The sequence below is a fragment of the Poecilia reticulata genome, unplaced genomic scaffold, assembly GCF_000633615.1.
Source record: "Poecilia reticulata strain Guanapo unplaced genomic scaffold, Guppy_female_1.0+MT scaffold_125, whole genome shotgun sequence".
NCBI lineage: Eukaryota > Metazoa > Chordata > Actinopteri > Cyprinodontiformes > Poeciliidae > Poecilia > Poecilia reticulata.
In genome coordinates, this window is record NW_007615013.1 from 674,318 (window position 1) to 679,979 (window position 5,662).

The 5,662-nt window shown below is 45.4% G+C and overlaps 1 long non-coding RNA gene across 1 annotated transcript; it reads left to right on the forward strand.

Moving 5' to 3' along the window:
* The first annotated feature begins 623 nt into the window (after positions 1 to 623).
* Positions 624 to 4,473, forward strand: LOC108165899 (uncharacterized). The gene is made up of 3 exons (XR_001776234.1): positions 624 to 1,565; positions 1,648 to 2,171; positions 4,226 to 4,473. It is a non-coding gene; the product is annotated as an uncharacterized LOC108165899 (long non-coding RNA).
* Positions 4,474 to 5,662: the final 1,189 nt, after the last annotated feature.

The window sequence follows — 5,662 nt, forward strand, 5'->3', positions numbered from 1 at the left end:
ACACACACACACACAGCAACACACACACACACAGCAACACACACACACACAGTAACACACACACACACACAGTAACAGTATTTGTGGTGCGGCTCTTCCCTTCAGACTCCCTGCTGGGAGGACCTCTCGTCCCACCGGTCGCTCAGATCCAGACTTTCTTTGTGGGGAGCAGAAACACGGTGGCAGTAAATCCAAAACGGTCTAGTCCAAGCAGGCAAACTTACTTTATGCAGTAGCTGCTGTCTGTAGACAGATCCCACAGGAAGACGCTAAAACGGTCTATTAAAGGCCGATTAAAGCCAAGATTTGAGATGGAATCTGTTCACTCCGACTGATAATTACAGGTGAACCGTCTGACCTGAAAGCTGAGGTTTTATTAAAGTTCAGGTTATTATATGGGAAATGTGTGAGAAAACTGAAAATATCAGATTTGATGACAGGATGCCGAGTCGTTTAAATTACAGGAATAAATTCTGACAATCATCAGTTTGTTTTGTTTTGGTTTTACCTTTGAAATCTGTTCAAACTGATTCAATTCGATTAGTTTGATAAAAATGATGGTTATTCTTTTATCATCGCTAATTTTCTAATAATTGAACTGATTTTCTGTTGTATATTTTGGGTGTTTCAATGTTAATTTTCTCAGATTAATTAGTTTCTCTGCTGATAAACATGAAAACATGTCTCTGTGCTAAAGGACTAATAAACTGATAATGGCTGCAGTGGTGAGCACACTTCAGCTAATCCATTAGCATGCTAACAGGGAAGCTAGTTTTTCATTTAGCACTTTTGCTAGCTTTGAAAACCTTTAGCTTCCTGTAAATAAATTCTCTTTAAAGCGTCATTTATTTACTCGGCTGTTTTCTCGACTCTCAGGTGAATAAATTTCGACATTTTGTTCAAGTTTTGGTTCTGAACTGTTCAGATTTCTCCAGGAGTTCAAAGTTTAAATCATGCTCTTATTTTGAAGTGATTACGTAACGGCTCCACTTCCTCTCCTGGTTCTTCCATACAAACTCACAGCATCAGAAACCAAACGAGGATATTAGAGAAGAAAAGATTCATTTAGTTCATTTAGTGGTGTACGGAACTGAAGCTAGTGCGTTAGCATTAGCTTTAGCCAAGCTAATGTTTATGATGAGTGCTTCAGGGTCAGAGCGTTCAGCTTCTGGCCGCCCACCGTCGGACGGATAATGGATAAGTTCAAACTGAAGGCAGATATTTGTTCCGTTTCCAGGACGATGGATCAGCGCCGAACAAATCGCTGGATCTGATGAAGACGACACGACGGCGACGACACCAACACCCGGCTGAAGCATCAGAGGTCGCGACCCCGCCTGTTTACAGAGGAAGCGTTTGGCTGTGTGGCTGAAGGCCGACAACCAGGTTCTACAGACGGAACCACAGTCCAGGATCAAACCGGACCCAGTGGTTGGTGACCTTCACTCGGACCGGCCGGTTCCTGCCTGCCTCTGCTGACCCGGCTGCCTGATAAGATGCTATCAGGATCCCTTTAAGCACTTGAGAGGCACTTTAGGAGACGACTGGAGCCATTACCATGAAAAGTAAAAGATCCAGGCTTTATCGATGCCAGATTAATACTAACCAGCAGGTTATTGATTCCTGCCCCGTTTCTCTTCTGCTCAGGTCCGGACCTCTGGCTGCGATCTTATTTTATGATGGAGCAACTGGCTCTCATTCTTCCCTGGTGCAGCGGCGCTATCTGCACTTCCACAGGGCCGTCCTTTAAAAGGTGCAGAGCAAAGGCTCGGCGTTATCAGCCGATGTTATTCAATTGTTACAGGACAATCTGGGCCATTAGCTGCTGTGTTAAATAATGCATCCGCTTTTAAAGGCGAGCCTTATCTCGGCCCTGCGTGTGTGTGTGTTTTAACATTATTAGTATAGGAGTGTAATGAAAGGTCCCCTCCTGATGGACGCTGATATACATCCAAGGTCTTTCTGCAAACCTCCGGCTCCTCCACAGCAACATAAACAACCGCTGACCTTTTTAATGAAGCCCGGCTTTATCTGCTTTTATTAAAAAGGACAACAAGAGGCGGAAACGCTTCAGACGAGATAAAAATGGAATCATATGAGCTCGACCAAAGGCGCAGACGATCGATCGGCGCTGGGGAGCGTGTTGCTACGAGACGCCAGAGGAGGACGAGGTGAGCGTCCTAAATGTGGACAAAGAGAGCAGGAAACGGGAGGAAGTGAGGGATGAGAGCAGAGAGCGAGGGAAGGATGGAGGCTGGGGCGGCGATAACCACCCTGTCCTCAGTCACAGATTTACACAGGCCGTTGCACTCCCATTCTGCCCGCCTCTTATCACAGGAATTATTGAGCAGTGTGGCACACCATTAAAAATTCTGCTTAGATTTCACAAAAATCAAATTGCGTAAGGTAATGAAGGGAGCTTTCACACCGTCCTCAGCGGGAGAAATACATCTCAGTCATAATTCGCTATCTTTATTGTACTTCTACGCAGACTAACTGCGCCGCCAGAGCAGAGCAAAGCTTCATAATCGCCGTTGCCCTTGATGTTAAAGGGACGATTTTGTGGCTGTTGCTTTGTAACCGTTCCTCCATCCATCCGTCCTCTGCTTCCTCTCATCCTGCGCTCGCCCCATCAGAGACGCTCCCACGGGTCGGTTTGGGCTTTGCAGGCAGAACCCAGAGCCAGGTTTGTTTTCTACCACGTTTCCTGGATGTCGGCCCCCGTGTTTGGGTTGGCTCACACACACAGCACGCCACTTCATTTGTCATCTTAATTTATGGTTCACACACATTAGAAATGATTCTGAGCAAGTGAAGACAGAGCTGGTTGGTCTCGTTCTCACAGACGGAGCTGAAGAAAGGCGGCCCTGTCTGCAGTCACTCCGTAAACAATGGAGTGACGTAACTCTGAAGCAAATCCAGCCATTAATCTTGTTGTGCAAGAGCGATGCTGTCAGAACAGTTTGGCAATTAGCAGCCAAAGACGAGGAAACACAGGAAAGTTTTATGTTTGATATGAACGTCCTGCAGACGATGTGGTTCTGAACTTCAGGTTGTGAGTGTGAAGCAGCCGGGATGAAGATCAGCACCAACGTATCCGACATCCTGGTCCTGCTGACGGATCCTCAGACGTCCATGACCAGGACTGGAGGCTCACAAATCAATAAACTTCCAGGATTTGTTGATTTCCATGAATCTATTTCTGATTCCTTGACATTTGAACACAAAGACGAATCGTCCGACTGCACAGAAGAATCTAGTTCCTCTTAACTTAATGTCAGCCTCCTTCCCCCCCCCCACAGCCGTCAGAACTAAAAATAACCGTCCAAAGCCCGGACTCTGTCCGCTTTGTGGCTTCCTGGCTGCGGCTCCATCTGGCTGGCCTTTCCCTGCAGCAGTATCAGTGCGATGTGCCAAAGTGACAACTGCATGCCATGCAGATCCTGACTCTGCCCTCCTCTGTGGCCAGTTAGCCCGTCGGAGCGTTCATCCGTCGGTCCGTCCGCGGCCCGCCTGGCCCCGGCACCAGCAGCCCCTAATCCGGGCGCGGGCTTTACCCCACTAGCTCAGTGTAATCACACAGCTAATTCACAGGCAGACGGGAGGAAGGCAATCCGTGACGGACGTTTTTTGTGCGACTAAGAATGAGCTCCCCGGTGACCAGGGGAGGTTGAGGAGAGGGAGGCTGTCAGTGAAAAGATGGCTCCAGAAAGGCGCGATGCGAGGGGAATAGATGAATAGCAGGAACCCGCTCCCAGATAGGAGCGCCGAATAAGGAAAATGTTTGGTGTGGAGAAAAAAAGCGGACATGAATCTGCTGCAGCCTTTTGCCAAGAGAATGTTGAAAGAGCCATTGTGAGTCTATATTACTCAATAAAGGCTTTGATGAAAAGCGAGGCTCTGTATTAATTTGGATAAGAAACCTTTGCCTCCGTGCGCCCTTTCTTTCTCGGCTCCCATCCACGACACCTCTGTGGTTTAAAGCAGTGTTTGGTTTCAGTTCAGCAAGCCAAGTCATTACATTTAAACATGTCACACCTTTCAGAGAGGGGAATTAACTAGTGCTGTTACTTCTTCATTCCCTGCACGCCGGGACCCAGAAGTACAAAAAAAGAGGTGTTGATATTTTGACATTGTCACTTCATGCTCTCCTGCATGCATGCGGCGCCGTGTGAAAGTGGCGCTCATCCTCTCCAGAGAGCCGACTTCTCATTTCTAATTTCAGATGAAGTCAGGAGGTGCACGGATTGCAGCTTGGCTGTCTGCCCGATTCAAACCATCCAAGTCTGAGCAACAAAGGGAAGGAGGATCTTCTGCTGGAGCTGCACTCTCAGGGCCAGGAAGCAAAGATTTACCAGGTTTTCCTCCATCGGACCTAAATATCCAAACAGAACCCAGAGGGAGGGGAAGTGGAGCCGCTCAGGTCCAGCAGAACCCAGATTCGTTTACGGCAACAAACAGGAATATTCCTGGTTCCAGGGAGGAACGATTAGACGACATGGGAGTGAAACGATATTTAAAACTAAAATAAATAAACGTTTATTTCTTCTCTTTGTCCTCAGAATCAAAAATAATTCATCATCATAAAGAAGAAAGAAAGAAAGAAAGAAAGAAAGAAAGAAAGAAAGAAAGAAAGAAAGAAAGAAAGAAAGAAAGAAAGTCATGTCAGGTCAAAGGTCACGGAGTCCCTTGTTCTTACTAACGACCTCAATCTAGTTTTGATTTTTACTTTGTGCTGCATCTTGAGCAAAACAAAACTACAACAATATAACGTTTAAAAGTAAAGCATGAACATCTAATCCTGCTTCTCACCACTAGCAGGGCGGTGGCAGCATCATGCTGTGGGCTGCTTTGCTGCCAATAGTCTGAATAAAAAGCACAAAGTAGAAAAGTAAAGAGAAACCTGTGAGTTTTGAAGATTTCATCAAAAACTACAGATTCACTGATCAATTTATGATCAGATTAACAAACAAATGTTTAAAAATAGAAGCTAATTGTCTGCCACACTGATCAGATCGGGTCCAACATCCTCTGCTCTTTCTTCTCTCAGCGCCACACATTTCAAATGATGAAATTTACCAACATTTTCTGCAATGCTCCACTTGTGAAAGCAAATTTGTTGGTCAATAAAAATAGATTGCTAATCATTGCTTAATAAACAAAAACAAATTATTTTACTCCTCTAAACATAAATTAGGTAATTAACTTGTTTAATGTTTCAGAATATTTTCTATTTTACGAAATAATATTTCAGCATAAATGGCTTAAAATATGCAAACAAAATCAGACACTGAGAAACTCTGTGGCTCCAAACCGGTGATCAGGTGCATGTCTAGTTTCTGCACACAGACACAGATAAGCACACACACTGAAACACACACACAGAGACACACACTGAAACACACACACAGAGACACACACACTGAAATACACACACACTGAAATACACACATGCAGAAAATAAGGAAGCAGAAAAGGGGAGGGGGTCAAACCACCAGAGGAAGATGCTGCTCCAGAAGCCTTTATTAACTCTACTTACAACTCCTGTTTTTAACCACAGCTAGGTCATGTCACACACACACACACACACACACACACACACACACACACACACACACACACACACACACACACACACACACACACACACACACACACACAC